At 42.3% G+C, this 21,861-nt stretch overlaps 1 protein-coding gene across 1 annotated transcript in view; it reads right to left on the bottom strand.

Moving 5' to 3' along the window:
• LOC126272096 (fatty acid synthase-like) overlaps positions 1-18,133 on the bottom strand; it is a 332,645-nt gene extending 314,512 nt beyond the window's left edge. Inside the window, exon 1 of the mRNA XM_049974674.1 lies at positions 18,055-18,133. The gene's annotated coding sequence lies outside the window, so the exon portion shown is untranslated. The remainder of the gene's footprint in view (positions 1-18,054) is intronic.
• Between the last annotated feature and the right edge of the window lie 3,728 nt (positions 18,134-21,861).

Genomic DNA, 21,861 nt, shown 5'->3' with positions numbered 1-21,861 from the left:
TCACTATTAATTATGACTAACTCTGAATTATGTATATGAAGTTTTTTAGGCATTCTTCAGTTACCAGTAGTTTATTCCCAATGTAAAAAGAAAATTCTGTTTCACCACTCCAAGGCAAATTTCTGCACCTGTCTCTGACACCAATGACATGTACACCATATGCATTTGCCAGTGTTTTCATACTTCACTTTGCACATAATTTCTTTTTGTGCAGATTGTCAAGTACAAGATATCTTGCAGTTGGCACTTAACACATGAATGTAAGAAGCTGAGGATGATTTGCTTTGCTTTAAAAAGAAATGCATTGTCATTCAATGTCTTGTCTTATTGTTAGTGGACATTGCTAAGTAATAATACAACAGGGTGATGCGCATTTTATCCATACATTGATTTGTACAGGATGAATTGCCTAAAACTTGAATCCCTTTCATTTTGTGAGCAGTTCCAGGTATCAATGTGAGGTTTTTTTTAAAAAAAAATGACAGTATGCAGAAGAAGCAGATAATTTTGCTCTATGGATAATATGTTTAATGATTGTATAAACTGAGACATTGAAGAAAGAGTTCTTTTTTTAATGAAATGATGTACTTTTTTAAAAAGTGGCATTCACAACCCCTTGAAAACATGAGCACTGTCAAATAATTCTTAAAGTTAATGTTGGAACAAAACTTTTTACAAAAATGTTTGGGTGTTTTGGGTGTATTTCAGTTTTCGCACCTAGTTATCTTCATAATTAAAATATTTCATGTACAAACCAATGTGTCAAAATAATATGTACAGATTTAATGTAAATGTATGACACATAATAGTTCTACATTCGTGCACTTTATTCACTCATGGATCTACAGAACAAGATGAAAAATGAAGTCAAATGAAACAAACACAACCAAGACAGTCTTCGTTTCCCCCATTTCATACATGTTTGTCCAGTGAAAACAGAACAAGGGTTCACAGAGCTACGTGCATAACAGTTCATGATGGAGGGACACTGCATGATATGCACTTACTGTACGAAAACAGAGACTACACAGCTATAGACAGATTCTGAATGAAATGCATTTAGCAGTCAATAGAGCAATGCATGAAGCCTTCAATGACTACCAGAGCAGAGTATTATCAGAAGATGTCTTACAAACAAAAACTTAAAGAAATTTTAATCTTATGCTTAAAGCTGTTAGTGTCACCAAAGTTAGTGACCAACCAGTTATGGTTGAGTGAAGAACTGAAATTCAGTGTCGCAAAACAAAAGCACAAAGCTTGAACAAAATTTTCAAATGTTCCTTTGCGAAGGAAAATTTAAGACTCTGGCCCTAATTAAATTCTTGCACCACTCCAAAGGTGAATGAAATAGATATTAGTGTCAGTGGCATTGAGAAATTGTAGCTGTAGAAGTAGTTAACGGATGCATGAGAGATTAATATAATTAGTCAACCAGACTGGAGTAGGTGGTGGAGGGAGGATGTATTGAACAGGTCATGCATCTGGGTCTATTACAGTGATATGTGCCATGAGGTAAGCGGTTGGGAGCAGGGCTTGTATAGAGATGGACAATGATATTGTTTTGGTTCAGCAGGTGGTGGTATACCACAGTGGGAGGGAGTGGTGGGAAGGATAGTGGGTAGGACATTTCTCATTTCAGGACACAATGACAGGTAGATGAAACCTTGGTGGAGAATGTAATTCCGTTGCTCCTGTTCTAGGTGGTATTAAGTGATGAGAGGAATGCTCTCCTGAGGCTGGATGGTGGGACTTTGGGGGTGTTGGGTGACTGGAAAGATAAGGAATGGGAGAGTGATTACAATCTGTAAAGGCCTAAGTGAGACCCTCAGCATACAGATGCGATACCTACGGGTGACTAAGCTGTATGGAAGGGACTTCTTGATATGGTATGGGTGGAAGCTATTGAAGTAGAGGTATTTCTGATAGTTGGTACATCTGATATGGACAGAGGTACTGATATAGCCATCTTTCAGGTGGATGTCGATATCGAGGAAGGTGGATTGAAGGGTTGAGTAGGACTAGGTGACGCGAATGGGGGATGTGTTGAGGTTCTGGAGGAATGTGGATAGGGTGCCCTCATTCTTGATCCAGATCACAAATATATCATCAATGAATCTGAACCAGGAGAGGGGTCTGGGATTCTGGGTGATCAGGAAGGATTCCTCTAGATGGCCCATGAATGGGTTGGCATAGGATAGTGCCATGCAGGTGCCACAGCTGTACCCTGGATTTGTTTGTAGCTAATGCCTTCAAAGAAGAAGTAATTGTGGGTGAGGATGTAGTTGGTCATTGTGGCTAGCAAGTAGGTGGCTGGTTTGGATCTGTCGTGCGTTTGGAAAGGTAGGGTTCAATAGCAGTAAGGCCATGGGCGTTACAGATGTTAAAGGGAGGTGCCATCAATAGTGATGAGTAGGGCACCGTGTGCTAAAGGAACAGGAACTGTGGAGCATTGGTGTAGCCAGTTTTACAATTTAGATATTGTATTGCGATATAATTTTTTTCCAAAAGTTGGCAAGTTCACACTTCCAAAGAAAATAAAGACATCAATAGCTTCCAAAATTGCAGTGAATATATCAAATATATCAACTGAGTATACAAAATACTGCTCATTTAACTCATCTGCAGAAATGACTACCACAGTTTAGCATTTAAAATGAACACAAAAGTCGATACAGAGTCTTTGTTGTCTTTGATACAGTGTGTAAACATCACAATGACATCACATGTGACTTATTCTGCATTCACAGAGGCACTGACAATGCTCATCAGACACCGGCACCAGTGGGTGCCCGATAACATTAGTTTTTGCCAGGGTCAAGGAGGTTAGGTTAGGTTAGAATCTATTTTATGGATGAAGTAGTTTAGATTTAAACCTCTTTGGATACCACAACGACTCTGTATTTGGATATGATTGCCACATAGTGGACTCTGCTATTAAAGAGATGCCAAATGCAGGTGAATGAGCTTTTCTGTCTAGTGAAGAATGTGATGAGTACTGTACAATCTGGCCTCAGTTACTAGAGTAGCCAGACAAGTTTTACAAATATATGAGATGACAGGAGAAACGTTCTGTTACATACTCAAGTTAAGTCATGGTGATCTTGAAAAGCAAATTGTAAATACTATGTTTCACTGTATTTGTGTAAAGTTGGGTGACGTACGTCAATTAACCTTCCGTGACTTGTCATTTAGCACATAAGTGAAAGACAAGCATAAAGTGTAGCATAAGATACTCTGAAAACCTAAAGCAATTAAAAGTGGAAACACATACCGCACAACACATTTGTAAAACACTTCATATTAACAGTACCACTATCCTACTGGCATAAAACCCCAGTAAAGAGTTACAACAATTTGTAGGCAATTAATGACAACCTACCACAAAAAAGATCCGATACAGCAGCTATAAGCATATAAGACAGGCCACCCTCTTCACTTGACCAAATTAATTTTTGAGGTTATGCTCTATGCCTTAAATTTCGAATAAAGATTTTGCCTATTTGAAGTTTCGAATAAACCTGTGATATCAGTAATAGATTCTGAAATATATCCCAATTATGATATTTTCACCCTCAGGATGCCACAAATTCGGTCTTTCTTGGACTAAACTTACCAGTTGCTCATGTTCCATATTTCGTGAGTAAGAATGTTGGTCAATTTGCCTGAAGAAAACAAACTGATTTGAATGTTACCAATTGTCATCTGAAGTCTGCATGTTTGGGAGATATAACTGGCTATAGTGCTACCACACACGTAGTGGCATACTGGTTTGAAAAGATCGGCCATGTATGGCCGATATCAGTCATCGGCGGAATCCACCACGATGTTGGAGCCACTGTGACCACAGCCTTAACCTAGCGTGCAGCCAGATGCACCCTTCTCTGTAGTTGTTCCGCTGCGATGCTGCTACACCGATTTTTGTCATGGGGTCTGATGAGTAGGGCGTCTTTCTTTCACTTCTTTTACCGAATATCGGTAAGGAAAATTAAAAGAGGAAATTTAAAAGGAAATTCTGGTTGCATGTGTTTCCGGAAGGACGAATAGCTTGAGATTGTTTCTATACTGTATGACGACATCCAACAGGGCAACGGAAGATTCTTCTTTATTTTTGAATTTCATGGGATCCTTTAAAGGACAAGAGTTGAATTTTTCATCAATCTTTGAATGTATCTCCACAACTTGATGAAATATTGCACAAACAAGTTTCGGTTTGCACAATTTTGTAAGTGCTCGAGATGCAAACAGATATGAAGGTGCTTTGACTACTTGTGGTTTACATGACATGTTAAAAGACCCAATACAAACGCAAAGAGGTGTGAACAGTGAACATTCAATAGCAATGAATGTTATTCAGATTCAGTGATGGTATCTTGTGTAGAGACTGCCATCTTTAACGAACAGCATGGCCCACACGATCGTATTATTAAATAACAACAACCAGCGGTACCAATTCAAGTGCCGATTATACATGTGCGACGTGACCAAAAGTTCGCCAAGGGATGAACTTCCGCATGAAGGAGATCTAAGAAAGGCGAGTCTAACTTACTTAAGTTTCAATTCATACCCCGAAGAATACCACCTTTTCTGTTAGACAGTAATAAGAAAAGATAAAACAAAGTACTCCATTATCGAGAGCAGATTTCGTTCTTTCGTATCATTTTCTCTTCCAAATTTCTGAACTCGCTACTTTTCGTCACAGCTCACAACAAAGTAAATGGGAGGCAAGACCGCCCTTTTTGACCGTGCTGACTTCCTTATTACCTTCTTCGACATACTGTTGTCAAGGTAAGTACGAGGCGTAGCTTAATTGTTGAAGTAATAAAATTTCTAATACTGCACATCATTAAATCATACTATGAAATATAATCACGGACCTACATCCAACATATATTCCAGGACAGTCGATGTTAAATCCTGAGCTCTCTACGGTCGCGGCGAGGACCACGTGACTCGTGACGCCATACAACCACGTACCTAGTGCTGCCGTTAGATGTCACACTCAGCGAGTCATTCTTTCAAGACAAGAAAATGATTGCAGTGTATTATTTGAGGTACTATCGGACACACTCTGTGTTTGCACTTGCGACAGCAACCAAGTTCTACAGATTTTACGACAGTGAGCGCATATATGAGCTTTATCTAATAAGGGACCTTATGTACTCGCCATGCTCGATTTCTTTTAAATATACAGTATGTTCATTATCTGAAGGTCTGCGTCCATACTTCTATCTATATCCGGATTCCCGCTCCAGCTACTGCCTCTCCATTTGGCTCGATCCTCCCACCACTTTTCTTCCTCCACTTGCTGCCAAGTGACGCCTCTCCTTTCCACAGATATTCTCACTCCCGTTTCCCACCATGTTCTTGGGCGCCTTCAAGGTCTTTTTTCATCCATCTCAGTTCTTCCATAATTTTGGGGAGTTTCTGCCCACGCATCCTCTTAACATGCCCCTATCACCTTAATCTCTTTTTTTTTTCAGTTTCTTCTTTCATACTTTCTTGTTGAAGATCCTTTGCGTCCATACATCAGTTTGCTAAAGTAATACGACAAAAAAAGCTGCTTCTCAAAGAGAGATGTTTTCTGACAACTGCGAATTGCAAAGACATGTCACAGGTGTTTTGCAGATTGTGTAGCTGAATATGCACAGAATCAGCTAAGTGAAAAAGCCGTGCAACATGCACGTGTATTTTTATATAAAAACCGACTTAGGAATTTTCCTTTGTGTGAGACCGTTTGCACATGATTCGTGTGTGCCGATTTGAAGTTCTAGATTCACATATTTTACTCTTCGCGTCGCTTCTGCACAATCTGTTGTTGGTGGTATCAACACTTGCGAACTTTCGCGAATGCAGTGATAAACTTTTATTGTTATCGCCAATTACAGGCTGAACCTGAACTGTACTCCGTTAAAATTTTTGAGAAGAGTAGGCCTGTACCTGTTCATAACAGTCGTTTTCGAGTTCCATTGTACAATTACGCGAGAAGTAGGTTATTTTCGAGAATTTTCGGACGCTTGTATTTTTGTAACTAACCAGTACGAGTGTTTTGGATACATAATTTATTTCATATCAAAACAAACGTTTGTGGTCCACAGCTCTACCAAAGAATACATCACCCCTGAATATTATTGTATATCAACGCAAATAAACGTACGTTGTCGAGATTTTGGGAAGCTACCATTATCCTTTGCATAACCTATTAGCAATTTTTAGTAAATCGCCGTTAGCGATTTAGTTACTGTAGTAGATTTTGTAACTAGCATATTGTGTTACATCTAGTTTTCCCTAAAAGAGGGATAGCCCTTTCTATTATCTGCATTTATCGTAAATTAACTCTAATTTCGAGTTTGCTAACAACTGTAATTAACCCGAAAACGTTTTAGGAACCTAGTGACATTTCCCAAAGGTTTTTGTGTTCCCTGGATAGAAATCTCGTTTTGTACACGTGTTTCAATTCTCATGTGGCATTAGCAACTTTTTAGCTCAACAGATTAAAAGATAATCAGCGGGATCAATTTAAAGTTATTTGTTCACTGGTTTGTAATACATTGCGCCACCCACAATGCAACACCACAGTGAATGCTGTTCTCCAACATGGGGTGAATTGGTTGACGTTTGTAAGTAGCTGGAAATTGCCATGACTGCCGGCAAACGATTGGTGTGTTGGAAGCATGGAGGTAAAAATATTTTACCTCCATGGTTGAAAGAGCTCCCGACAGTGATGTACCCGTAATACTGGTACCAGAGGTACCTCAAGTACTGTCCTCTAGTGTGGATCTTGCATCCTCTGCAGGGTCTGTCATTACTAGTCCACTTGACTGCGAGTGGCGTGTGACGTGTCAATGGTAGATCTAAGCGCCCTATGTGGGGTCGGCGGGGAGCAAAGAGGACTCAGACTATTGTACCGATCCTCGTAGTCAAAAGGTTTGAGGCACTGTCTCTCACTGAAACTGAGCCAATGGGGCCCATTTCTTTTGTTTTGGGAAACAAGAAAGGGTAGTAGTCTAGTAATCGTCGGTAATTCAAACGTATAGTGAATGATGGTACCCCTTAGGGAAATGGCATCAAGGAACAGGTGATAACACAAAGTGGACTCAGTGTGTACGCCTGGGTGCCTCACACAACATGCTGAAGAAGCTATTCCAGCAGCCATTAAGGAAACAGGTTGCAACCAAACAAACATGTTGTGAGGCACATTGGAAAAAAAATGACATCTGTCATCCGGGTTCCGAGGTCCTATTTAGATCATTCCTGTGACTGCCAGAGAAGGTTGAGAAGGCCAACCTCGCACACCTATTTCCGACGAAGCTCACCATTTGCTGAATTGTCCCCAGAACTGATCGCGCCCCTTTGGTTCTGAGTCAAGTGGAAGAACAAAATTGTTTGGGCAAGACTCAGTATTAGGAGAAGGTATAAAATGATAACTTCTGTCGCCAACCAGGCTCGTCTCATGATGTAACCGAAAACTTCAGAGAAAACCTCATTTCACATACTGTAAACGTTGGTGGAGACTTTAATCATCCGGTAGTTTACTGAGAGAATTACTATTTGTTAATGGTGGGCGTGATAAGACATCCTGTGAAACATTACTAAATGCCTTTTCTGAAAACTACCAAGAATAGATAGCTAGAACTCCACTTATGGTGCAAATACAGTGTATTGGATATAATGGCAACGAACAAATATGATCTCTTTGAGGACGCCCAGATCAAAACTTGTATCAGTGACTATCACGCAGTTGTGGCAACAATGTTTACTAAAGTACAAAGGACAACTAAAACAAGCAGAGAAATATATACGTCCAGTAAACTAGGTAAAAAAATCGCTCGTAACATATCTCGATGAGGAACTTGAAACTTTAAGTAGAGGTCAGTAGTATGTAGAGGAACTCTGGCACAAGTTTAAAAGAATAGTTGACCACACACTGGATAGATATGTACCCAGAAAAATAGTTCATACTAGAAAGGAACATCCATGGTCCACAGTCACTGTAAAGAAAGTTCTAAAGAAACATAGATTACTGTGTAATAGGTGTAAAACAAAGCGTAGGCCTGTAGACAGAGACGTGCTGAATGAAACACATTTGGTTGTCAAGAGAGCGATGCGTGATGCCTTCAATGACTACCGTAGCAGAATGGCATTTCACAAAATCGAAAGAAAATTGGTCATAAGTGAAGGCTGTTAGTGGCACCAAAGTTAGTATCCAGTCCCTAACAAATGAGACAGGAACTGAAATTGAAAAACCCAGGAGAACTGCCCAAATTTAAAACTCACACCAGTGAAAAGATTAATTAAATAAGTATTAGTGTCAGTAGTGTTGAAAAACAGCTGAAATCTATAAAACTGAACAAAACTCCAGGGCCCGATGGAATACCTGTCAGATTCTATACTAAATTTGCGGATGATTTAGCCCCTCTTCTAATTATTGTCCATCGTAAATCCCTAGAACAAAAAACCGTGCCCACTTTTTGAAAAAAAGCCTAGGTCACGCCGTCTACAAGAAGGGTAGTAGAAGTGATCCACAAAACCACCGTCCAGTATCCTTGATATCGATTTGTAGTAGAATCTTAGAATATGTTCTGAGCTCAAACATAATGAGGTATCTTGAACAGAATGACCTCTTCAATGCCAACTAGCATGGATTCCGAAAACATCGATCATGTGAAACTTAACTCGCACTTTTCCCATGTGGCATTGAAAGCTCTGGATCAACGCAATCAGGTCTCAGTAAACACCTACACTTATTTTCAAAAGTGCGGATGTATGGGATATCAAGAGAAATTTGTGACTGGACTGAGGACTTTTTGGTATGGAAGACGCAACTTGTTATCTTAGATGGAGAGTCACCGTTAGATGTAGAAGTCACTTCTGGTGTATCCCAGGGTAGTGTGTTGGCACTCTTGGATCATGTTGTATATTAACGACGCTGCAGACAATAATAATAGAAACGCAGTTATCTATAGTGAAACACTCTCTGAAAGAATGTGCTTACATACTCAGTCAGATCTTGATAATATTTCAACATGGTGCAGAGATTGGCAGCTTGGTCTAAATGTTCGGAAACGTAAAATCGTGCACTTCACAATACGAAAAAACATAGTATCCCATGACTATGACGTTGACTATTGTAATCGGTCAACTCACACAAATACCTGGGTGTAACATTGTCTAGGGATACGAAATGGAAAGATCACATAGGTTCACTCGTGTGTAAAACCGTTGGTAAACTTCGGTTCATTGGTAGAATACTGGGGAAGTGCAATCAGTCTAGAAAAGAGATTATTTACAAATCATTTGAGCAGTCCATCCGAGAATATTGCTGAAGTGTGTGGGACTTGAGTAACAGGGCGTATTGAACGTATGCAGAGAAGGGCAGCATGAGCACGAATGGTCACAGGTTTGTTTAATCCATGGGAGAGTGTCACAGAGATACTGTAGGAACTGACTCTTGAAGACAGATGTAAACTATCCCGAGAAAGTATGTTAATAAAGTTTCGAGAACCAGTTTTAACGCAAGTGTTCACTGCCATTCGCTTGTATCTGTGAACAAGAGTTTACACTAGAGGGAGCGAAAGAGAATACGAGATAACGCGCATAGCCTGTGAACGCTGCGTTACTGTGTTTTGGCGGTAATAAGTATGTGTAAGGAAGAGAATGTTAATAAAACATGATTAATAAAATGCGAATCTACATACGGCCTGTCGCACAGGTTTCCCGATAAAATCTGCTTTACAATTTGTTAGAGGGCGGATCGCGTTATCTCAGATAACCCCTTTGTATCTACACTATGTGATCAAAAGTGTCCGGACACCTGGCTGAATATGACTTACTTCGTGGCACCCTCTATCGGTAATGCTGGAATTCAGTACGGTGTTGTTCCACCCTTAGTCTTGATTACAACTTCCACTCGCACAGACATACGCTCATTCAGGTGCTAGAAGGTTTCTTGGGGAGTGGCAGCCCATTCTTCACGGAGTGTTGTACTGAGGAGAGGTACCGATGTAAGTGGTGAGGCCTGGCACGAAGTCAGCGTTCCAAAACATGACAAAGGTGTTCTGTAGGATTCAGGTCAGGACTCTGCGCAGGCCAGTCCATTACAGGGGTTTTATTGTTGTGTAACCCCTCCGCCCAAGCTGTGCACTATAAATGGGTGCTCGATCGTGTTGAAAGATGCAATCGCCATCCCTGCATTGCTCCTCAACAGTGAAAAGCTATAAGATGCTTAAAACATCAATGTAGGCCTGTGCTGTGATAGTGCCCCCTCCATGAAAGCATGACGACAGCATAACACCACCGCCTCCGAATTTTACTGTTGGCACTATACACGCTGGCAGATTACGCCCATCAGGCATTCGCCTTACCACACCCTGCCATCGGATCGCCACACTGTGTACCGTGATTCGTCACTCCACACAACGTTATTCCACTATTCAGTCGCCAATGTTTACGATCTTTACACCAAGCGTTTACCGGCGTGGTGTGTGGCTTATGAGCAGATGCTCGATTACGTAATCCAAGTTTTTTCACCTCCCGCCTAACTGTCATAGTACTTGCAGTGGATCCTGATGCAGTTTGGAATTCCTGTGTGATGGTCTGGACAGATGTCTACCTATTACACATTACGACCCTCTTCAACTGTCGGCGGTCTCAGGCAGTCAACAGACGAGATCGACCTGTAGGCTTTTGTGCTGTACGTGTCGCTTCACATTTCCACTTTACTATCACATCGGAAACAGTGGACCTAGGGATGTATAGGAGTGTGGAAATCTCGCGTACAGACGTATGACACAAGCGACACCCAAACACCTGACCACGTACGAAGTCCGTGAGTTCTACGGGGCGCCGCATTCTGCTCTCTCACGATGTCTAATGACTACTAAGGTCGCTGATATGGAGTATCTGGCAGTAGGTGGCAGCACAATGCACCCTAAATGAAAACGTATATTTTTGTGGCTGACCGGATGCTTTTGATCACATAGTGTATCATCAAAAATCTCTAATATAATGAAACTACCTCAGTAGGACCTATGAGAGCTTTGGCAATTTTCTACCAGTCATATTTCTTTTCCTTCGCCATTTGTACTAAGCATCTCTTCGGTCCCAGAAACACCTTGTGTAAGCAACACCAATTCTGTTCAGACCGCTAACCCATAGCAGACGAATGCATCTTGTTCGGCTGGAGCCGAAGCAGAAACGACGCAAACTTCTTTTGATCGTCCACAACGAACAGAACACGAGCGAACCGAACACGACCGGATGCAGTTCGTGCACGGATACCGTTTACAGCAGAGAATTCTCGTTCGCTTTTGTTCGTTCCGGTGTGAAGCAGGCTCTAGAATGTGCGTTTGCTATTGTTACACTCAAATGACGTGTAATAAAACAGAGCTTCAGTTGTTGAAATTGTTCCAATCCTACTCCTAGGCTGAGAAAAGAGATTAACAAAATATGGAGTATATTTTGTAGTCAAGTCAAAGGACCTGATCTGGCTCTCACCGGCCTGTACACATGGTTTCATAAAGCATGAAACATCTGAGTATACCCTTGAAAAAGCATAAAAGTTGTAGCAAATCACTTAAACCAATTACAGCAAGTTCTAAATGACAGATTTTTCTGAAAACCACGAGAAATTAAACCTATCACAAAAAAGACGACATCACTTGTGCTACAGACTACGACCTACATAAAAACTTCTGTATTACTGTTTCGGGAAACATGTCTTAAATTTCAGATTTTAAACGATTTGCACAAATGCCTTGCTGCGACTGAAACAACCGCATTCTCCAGACGCCAGTCCTACAAGCTGCCATTTAAAACTGAATAGCCTTGTACCCAACAATGACGCGCATGGAGAATAGACAATAAAAGCTACGGGGCTCTGTTGCAGTTCAGTCCTAGAAAATTTTGTGTCTGCCTTGAGTTCGGGCAGCTCAAAACCGTTGTTTCGCTGAAGGAAACGGCGCAGTTTACTGCAGGCAAACATACAGGGAGGATGGGAGTGGGCAAAAATATGGAAACATAAAAAATGCGACACGTTAGCCTGCCTTAATAAGGCGTAATAAATATGTTGGGTTTTCAAAACAAATTCCAGTCTTATCGGTTTGGGTAAATACAGGTCCTGCATGGTTTTCAAGTTAATCTTGTACATTATTCCTGCAAAACGGAGGCAAATTGAAGTAACGATGATGGAGCCCGATAGCTGTCACACACGCTTCTCTCCAAAGTAGACCACAAGAGATTCAGTAATATCGAGTGATTATGGTGACCAGGGAAGATGCAACAATTCACCTTCGTACAAACATCGTGCTATGGAGTGGATCTGCTCAGCCAAAATGGTCACCTAATCCTTGGCATTAATGTGATATTACGAAGTAACCATGGGGTACACGGAATACTACGATATTGCTGCCCAGATCATCAGAGAATTCCCCCCCCCCCCCCCACCACCACCACCACCACCACCCCCACCCTCATGTTTCGCCCTTGGGGCGTGAACTCAGCCAGCAGTTGGAAACAGTGTGAAACAAGACTCTTCCGACCAAATGACCTTCTTTCGATGCCCCACAGACCAGGTTTTATGGCTTCAGCAGCACGTTTTCTGGTTACGGGCATGTGCACCTATGATGTATAGTTTTGGAATTCCAGATCTCCTTACAGTTCCCTGCTTGTGGAGCTTCCTTCTTCTTGTTTCGGTGCTGACAGGGTTCGCGAGTACGACATTCAATTTTACAATAACTTTTGTAGCTGTCGTTCTCTTAGTTTTCGTCACAGTCCTCTTCACTGACCGGCCGTCACAATCATTCAATATACACGCATGCGTCCATGTTGAGACTCGGCGCATGACGTTTTTCTGCTTCCCCCGTGAGAGGTACATATCTTCGATATGGAAATGGAAATGAGCGTTTGGCCGGGTCAGCTCCGGATAGGGATGAAATAATGAGGAAGATAACACAACAGCCAGAACCTGAGCGGAGAAAATCCCCGACCCACCCGGGAATCGAAACCGGGCCCCTGAGGACGGCAGTCCGTCACGCTGATCATTCAGCTATCGGGGCGGACAATCTTCGATATGGTGTCTCTTGACACACGAAACACTTCGGCTATTGTGGTTGCGGAAGCACGTACCATACGAGCGCCAACAATTTGCCCACGTTCGAATGCACTGAGCTCCGACATAATGAACTCACAACTAAATAGTCTCACAGCCAGTGGCACTGTAGATGTGATATACATTACAAACAATATGTTACGTAGATTCACTCAGTTCTGTTTTCTGAACGCAAACGTATCAGTGCTTATCATCGAAACAGAATTGACACCGTAAAAGATTTGTTTATGACACCCAGATTTGAAAAGGAGACGTCGTCACTCGGAAGTAGGGACAGCATTTCTGTGAAAAATATAAAAATGGTTCTTTCTCGATCACAAAGTATTTTTACTAACATATGGTGTGTTTCAACGTCTTATGCACAATAATGAGGTATTATAAAATACTTGGCTATGAATAACACGCCAGTGTAGCCTGCGGTATTATCTGAACTCAAGTCCAGCACCCAGTTTGCTGCTTATGATACTGCACTTCGGACTCGCGTGCTATTCGTAGCCTAGCATTTTATAATATCTCATTATTGTGCATAAGGAACTGAAAATAAGGACAGGACATAAACATTTTTATAGTAGCTACACAATGATTTGTTCGAGGAATCGCAACTGGCATTGTCCACATGCTGTTAGAAAAACAGCCTCTAATAAGAACGTTCCAGCAAATCTCTGTCCTTGGTTTCGGATCCTCATTCAGCATCCGCGTGCAGTGCATTTGTGCGGCAACAAAGCCTGCCACAGGGAAGCTTTGTTGCCGCAGAAGAATGTAAATTAAGATGCAGCTCGGAGTTTTCCACATAGATGAGACTGTGTCAAATGCAAAAGTCGCCTAACTGTCGAAAAATCTACTGCTGCCTTTGAATATAAACTATGACCTTTGTATTTATAGAGTGACAAACTCGAAAACATGTTTTTCAAGGTGCGTTCTAAAATTCCACAATAATTATGCAATGGTAATAAACTCTACAAGCTCATGGAATATATAACCTTAGTTGGTTGGTCGGTTGGTGGTTGATTTGGGGTAGGGGACCAAACGGCGAGGTCATCGGTCCCATGGGATGAAGGAAGGATGGGGAAGAAAGTCGGCCGTGCCCTTTCAAAGGAACCATCCCGGCATTTGCCTGAAGTGATTTAGGGAGGTCACGGAAAAGCTAAACTAGGATGGCCGGACGCGGGTTTGAACCGTCGTCTTCCCGAATGCGAGTCCAGTGTGCTAACCACTGCGCCGCCTCGCTCGGTATAATCGTAGTCAGAATAAAAGAATAGGAGAGGACTTCAAAAAGTAAGTTTTAGATTATCATGCAAGCTTTTACTGAAAGCTGCACTATGCTTCAAAGTGACACAGAAACATTACAGTATTTCCAAAGTAGTAAGCAAGTCTCTGCAAACAATGGCTGGAGCGTCCTACCAGTCATTCAGTTCCTGGACTACAGGAACCTCTCCTTGGTCATGGAGCGATTAGATAACCGCTGGGTGAACAGTCTAATCTTACGAAAACCTTTTCTCCGCAGATGTCGCTTAGCTTGCCAAAAAAAATGGATGTCGCATGGCGAGGGATATGGACATCATGGCGGAACAGCACAACAACGTCTGTGCTGCCTTGGTAGAATACAATGGGGTGACAAAAGCCGTGCGATACTTGCTAATATTGTCTCAGACCTCCTTTTGCCCACCATAGCGCAGCAACTCGACGAGGCATGGACTCCACAAGCCATGGAAGTCCCCTGCGAAAATATTCAGCCACGCTGCCTCTATAATCGTTCGTAATGGCTAAAGTGTTGACAGTGCAGGATTTACGCACGATTATATCCCATCAATGTTCGACGGGATTCATGTCGGTCAATCTAGGTGGCCAAATCATTCGCCATAATTGTCCAGGATGTTCCTCAAACCAGTCGCGAACAATTATCGCCTAGTGGCACGGCGTATTGTCATCCACACAAATTCCAGCTTTATTTAGGAGCATGAAGTTCATGAATGCCTGCAAATAGTCTCCAAGTAGCTTAAAATAAGCATTTCCAGCCAATGATCGGTTCAGTGTGACCAGACGATACAATCTATTCCACGTAAACATAGCCCACACCATTTGGAGCCACCACCAGCTTCCACAGTACCTTGTTCGCAACGTCGGTCTGTGGCTTTGTCGGATCAGAGCCACACTCGAATCCTACCATCGGCTCTTACCAACTGAAAAGCGGACTTCTCTGACCAGGCCAAGTTTTCCAGTAGTCTAGGGTCCAACGGATGTAGCCACGGGCCCAGAGGCGCTGCAGGCGATGTGCTGCTGGCAAAGGCACTCGCGTCGATTCTATACTGTCATGACCCATTAACGCCAAATTTCTCAGCACTGACCTAACGAATAAGCCCGTCATACATCCCACCCTGATTTCTGCGGTTATTTCAAACAGTGTTGTTTGTCTGTTAGCACTGACAACTCAATGTAAACACCGCTGTTCGCGGTCATTAAGTGAAGGCCGACGGTCACTGCGTTGTCCTTAGTGAGGGGTAATACTTGAGATTTGGTATTCTCGGCGCTCTCCTGACACTGTGGATCTCGGAATGTTGAATTCCCTAACGATTTCCGAAAGTAAGTTTCCCATGCGTGGTGATGTCGAACAGTTGTGCAGAATTATAGACTTATATCTCTAGCGTCAATCAGTTGTAGAATATTGGAACACGTATTATGTTCGAGTATAATGACTTTTCTGGAGACTAGAAATCTACTCTGTAGGAATCAGCATGAGTTTCGAAAAAGACGATCGTGTGAAACCCAGCTCACGCTATTCGTCCACGAGACTCAGAGGGCCATAGACACGGGTTCCCAGGTAGATGCCGTGTTTCTTGACTTCCGCAACGGCGTTTGATACAGTTTCCCACAGTTGTTTAATGAACAAAGTAAGAGCATATGGACTATCAGACCAATTGTGTGATTGGATTGAAGAGTTCCTAGATAACAGAACGCAGCATGTCATTCTCAATGGAGAGAGATCTTCCGAAGGAAGAGAGATTTCAGGTGTGCCGCAAGGGAGTGATAAATGACCTCGTGGATAACATCGTAAGTTCACTGAGGCTTTTTGCGGATGATGCTATAGTATATCGAGAGGTTGTAACAATGGAAAATTGTTCTGAAATGCAGGAGGACCTGCAACGAATTTACTAATGGTGCAGGGAATGGCAATTGAATCTCAATATAGACAAGTGTAATGTACATAGAAAGAAAGATCCTTTATCATTTAGGTACAATACAGCAGGTCAGCAACTGGAAGCAGTTAATTCCATAAAGTATTTGGGAGTAAGCATTAGGAGTGATTTAAAATAGAATGACCATATAAAATTAATCGTCGGTAAAGCAGATGCCAGACTGAGATTTATTGGAAGAATCCTAAGGAAATGCAATCCGATAACAAAGGAAGTAGGCTACAGGACACTTATTAGCCCACTGCTTGAATACTGCTCACCGGTATTGGATCCGTACCAGATAGGGTTGATAGAAGAGATAGAGAATATCCAACGGAGAGCAGCGCGCTTCGTTACAGGATCATTTGGTAATCGCGATATCATTATGGAGATTACAGATAAACTCCAGTGCAAGACTCTGCAGGAGAGACGCTCAGTAGCTCGGTACGGGCTTTTGCTAAAGTTTCGAGAACATACCTACACCGAGGAGTCAAGTACTATATTGCTCCCTCCTGCGTATGTCTCGCGAAGAGACCATGAGGATAAAATCAGGGAGATTAGAGCCCACACAGAGGCATACCGACAATCTTTCTTTCCACGAACAATACGAGACTGGAATAGAAGGGGGACCGATAGACGTACTCAAGGTACCCTCCGCCACACACCGTCAGGTGGCTTGCGGAGTATGGATATAGATGTAAGATGTACTCAAGGTACCCTCCGCCACACACCGTCAGGTGGCTTGCGGAGTATGGATGTAGATGTAGACGCGTCTAGCTCCAACGACCGTTCCGCGATCAAAGTCTGTTAACTCCCGTAGTGCGGCCACAAACTCACCGGAAACCTTTTCTCTGCATTTGGCTCATAAACCGCCATAATTTCGGGGTGAATCTGCGTGCAACCTAGGAATTTTTTACTCCAACTGTAGGGTACGTTTCCACTTGCAGCATTTCACTGCCTCACTGTGATGCATCTGTTATCCATAATGCCACAGAACTCTGCAGTAAACCTGAAAATGTACTTTCTTCCGACAATGCTCCAGACTTGTTGCGCAATACCGTTTCGGTCGGACGACATCTATAAATTACTTTCTGACTTCCCTGCATATTAGGAAAAGTAAACCACGTAGTAACTTGTTTTTCAGAAATGCAAAGCATTAAATGCCAGCGCAAACGGCCGTTCAGATCCAAGATTCGGACGTACAGCCTGCTCCCTCAGATCCATTCAAAGCCACACGAACAAAGAAAATAATATATTTATGTTCCTCTTTCCTTTCAAAATGGCTCTAACCACTATGGGACTTGACATCTGAGGTCATCAGTTTCCTAGACTTAGAACTAATTAAACCTAACTAATCTAAGGACATCACACACATCCATGCGCGATGCAGGATTCGAACCTGCGACCGTAGCGGTTCCAGAATGAAGCACCTAGAACCGCTCGGCCACAGCGGCCGGATTCCTCTTTTCTGGCTACCACAATTTTCACATGAATTCGATTTTTCACCACAATACGGAAACTTCAGACTGTTGTTGCACCACGTTAGCGATGAACGAAGGTCAAGTGGCATCTTCTAAAACACGTCGATGATACTACACGAGGTGCTCAACACTTCCTGAATGGTGGCTCTGAATAATTGTCCTACAGGTATTCTCCACAATCCGTTAAAATTTTGCCTGGTACTAGAGGTAAGGCTCCACCGGGACCGTTGATTTTTCAGTAACAATTACAAAATAAACACATCACAATATGCACGGAGACAAGATTATCTGAACTTACCCTCCAGTAGATTGCAGTCACAGAACCACAAAACAAATTACAAACTGGAGGTGCCTCCCTCCCGCCGAACAATCATTTATAAACTGCGCATGGGAAATGTCCGTGTCACGTGAGCTCCGGCCTCGCTCGGTAACAAAAGGCAGCTTCATAGAATTGCTAAGTGGGGACCGAGCTCTTTGTGTCCCGTTGGCATCAATTATCTATTGAGCCAAGAGCAAATAACGAACATAGCTCTGTCCCACACACTTCGTGAACAGTACTGGTAGATCAGATTTAATAATCAACAAAGCAAAGTAGCAATTAAGCTAGGAATGAATGATGAAGAAATCAGTCCACTTTTTTTTGTATCGTAGCTTAGAATGTAATTTCATTTTGTATGAGTTACACAATTAGCCGTTTGACCTAAGAAAGGCACGTAGTAACAATAATAATAATATGCGAATGACGGGGTACCTGCAACGCCATATATCTGTTGAGAGTTCTTGGTGCTATAGGTAGGTTTTGACGATTAAGTCGCCGGTGTTGCCGTGCGGTTCTAGGCGCTTCAGTCTGGAACCGCGCGAACGCTACGGTCGCAGGTTCGAATCCTGCCTCAGGCATGGATGTGTGTGATGTCCTTAGGTTAGCTAGGTTTAAGTAGTTCTAAGTTCTAGATGACCACAGATGTTAAGTCCCATAGTGCTCAGAGCTATTTGAACCTTTTTTTTACGATAATGGTGATTGAGTGTACAGACGCACGAACAATGTGTAACGCGCACTGAAATGTCAGTAACGACTATGGATTGTCTAGCAAGAAAAGACCATATTACAAAGAATGTGTTTCCTCCTGCCGCTGTCTAACTTTTGTTGCGAAGCGAATAAAAGGAGAAAGTAAAATATCTGAAAGCAGGAGTAAATTCTTGATGAGACACTGATGGTACTCGGCTGGTGTAAAGTGAAAGAACGATAAACGTGGCATTCTAAGACTTTATTGGTTTTCTAGATGAAAGAGGAAACGCAGAAGATTCATAAAGATACTGATAAAGTCAAATAGCACAAAATAAAATTTAAAATTCAACAAAAAAAAGAAGTAGTTGTGCAGGAATTCTGCTAGCTTTGAAGTTCCTCATTGCCGGCCGCGGTGGTCTCGCGGTTCTAGGCGCGCAGTCCAGAACCGTGCGACTGCTACGGTCGCAGGTTCGAATCCTGCCTCGGGCATGGATGTGTGTGATGTCCTTAGGTTAGTTAGGAAAAACTGGTAGATGCAGACCTCGGGGAGGATCAGTTTGGATTCCGTCGAAATGTTGGAACACGTGAGGCAATACTGACCTTACGACTTATCTTAGAAGAAAGATTAAGAAAAGGCAAACCTACGTTTCTAGCATTTGTAGACTTAGAGAAAGCTTTTGACAATGTTGACTGGAATACTCTTTTTCAAATTCTAAAGGTGGCAGGGGTAAAATACAGGGAGCGAAAAGCTATTTATAATTTGTACAGAAACCAGATGGCAGTCATAAGAGTCGAGGGGCATGAAAGGGAAGCAGTGGTTGGGAAAAGAGTGAGACAGGGTTGTAGCCTCTCCCCGATGTTATTCAATCTGTATATTGAGCAAGCAGTAAAGGAAACAAAAGAAAAATTTGGAGTAGGTATTAAAATTCATGTAGACGAAGTAAAAACTTTGAGGTTCGCCGATGACATTGTAATTCTGTCAGAGACGGCAAAGGACTTGGAAGAGCAGTTGAACGGAATGGACAGTGTCTTGAAAGGAGGATATCAGATGAACATTAACAAAAGCAAAACGAGGATAATGGAATGTAGTCAAATTAAATCGGGTGATGCTGAGGGAATTAGATTAGGAAATGAGACACTTAAAGTAGTAAAGGAGTTTTGCTATTTAGGAAGTAAACTGATGATGGTCGAAGTAGAGAAGATATAAAATGTAGACTGGCAATGGCAAGGAAAGCGTTTCTGAAGAAGAAAAATTTGTTAACATCGAATATAGATTTATGTATCAGGAAGTTGTTTCTGAAAGTATTTGTTTGGAGTGTAGCCATGTATGGAAGTGAAACATGGACGATAACTAGTTTGGACAAGAAGAGAATAGAAGCTTTCGAAATGTGGTGCTACAGAAGAATACTGAAGATAAGGTGGATAGATCACGTAACTAATGAGGAGGTATTGAATAGGATTGGGGAGAAGAGAAGTTTGTGGCACAACTTGACTAGAAGAAGGGATCGGTTGGTAGGACATGTTTTGAGGCATCAAGGGATCACAAATTTAGCATTGGAGGGCAGCGTGGAGGGTAAAAATCGTAGAGGGAGACCGAGAGATGAGTACACTAAGCAGATTCAGATGGATGTAGGTTGCTGTAGGTACTGGGAGATGAAGCAGCTTGCACAGGGTAGATTAGCATGGAGAGCTGCATCAAACCAGTCTCAGGACTGAAGACAACAACAACAACAAGTTCTAGGGGACTAATGACCACAGCAGTTGAGTCCCATAGTGCTCAGAGCCATTTGAAGTTCCTCATTATCTAATTTGCAAATGGAGGAGAGAAATGTAAACGGAGATCACTACGGACATACACAGAGAATATTAAGGGAATACTAAACCGGCACAGTGCAGAAGGAGTTGTAGAAGAGTACCAAACAACAATACATCGATATATGAGGCAGATTCGTGACCAGTCTCCGTCTGCGATTTTAAACAGCAATTTGGCCACTCAGCACACCAGAGGCTGGCTAAAGCTTTCAGCGTTATTCAGATAATAGACTTCGTTTCGTAATACTCGAGACGTTATGAGAACGCTTCATTCATTAACGTCAAAATACCATACAATTTTCTCACATCGACCACATTATTTTTCCACATTCGGCGCACTTGAAAATGAATAATTCGTGAAATTTGAGTGGGACATCTATACCTATACTCTGCAAGCCACCTTAGCGTAGAGTACTTCTTGCAGTACTGTCTGTTTCCCCTCTCTGTTCCAGTCGAGAAAGGCACGTGAGAAGAATGATTGCCAGTTAACCTCCAATTAGCTCTGATGCCTTGTTTTTTTTGTGGTCATTTCGCGGGACGAATGTGGGTGAAGTCATACGAGGCATGTGCAGAAAGTAAGTGGACTGTGATCATAACGGGCTGGGTTTTTGTTTTTTGAGCGTTGGTAACACTGACTGGTAGAGGGAATTCCATGGACCAAGGTGTGTATCGCAGGAACACGGTAGTACGTAAACTAACTTTGTAGTAGCCAGTTGCCTGAAAGACGTCTGTAAAAAATCTTGCTAAATGCTACAATCCTACCGAATTAATTTTCGTGAATCAAATTGGTTTACGGCGAGCGTTTATGAACAGAATGAGTGTGTTCAAGTGGCGTAGGAAGCTCAGTGGAGGCAGAACAAATGTTCATGACGAAAAGAGAAGTGGAAGACCTTCCATTTTGACTGATGAGTTGCTGCAAAAAATTAAGAAGTTCGTGAAGACCGTCGACTGACAGAGGCTGAAATTTCTACAGTTCTCCAGAACTTTCTTGTACGAGGAACTCACAGAAACACTGGGATACCGGGAACTGTGCGTAAGCAGCGTCCCAAAACAACTCACAGAGCAGTACAAGACAAATCGGGTCAACAGTGTCCGAGAGTTTCTTGAGCGACTTGAATTGGAAGGTAAAGATTTTCTGAGCCCTGTTGTGAATAGAGATGAATCGTGGTTGGCTCATCACACGCCTTAGGCAAAATATTGTCTTCGCGGGAGCGTCACAACAATTCCTCGCCTGCCAAAACATTAAAATCGCAATTTTCGCAAAAAAAAGTCATAGCCTCAGTGTTT

The sequence above is a fragment of the Schistocerca gregaria genome, chromosome 5 (genome assembly GCF_023897955.1).
Source record: "Schistocerca gregaria isolate iqSchGreg1 chromosome 5, iqSchGreg1.2, whole genome shotgun sequence".
NCBI classification, from domain to species: domain Eukaryota; kingdom Metazoa; phylum Arthropoda; class Insecta; order Orthoptera; family Acrididae; genus Schistocerca; species Schistocerca gregaria.
The sequence above is the reverse complement of the archived record's forward strand: the minus strand, read 5'-3'. Positions and strand labels throughout refer to the sequence as shown.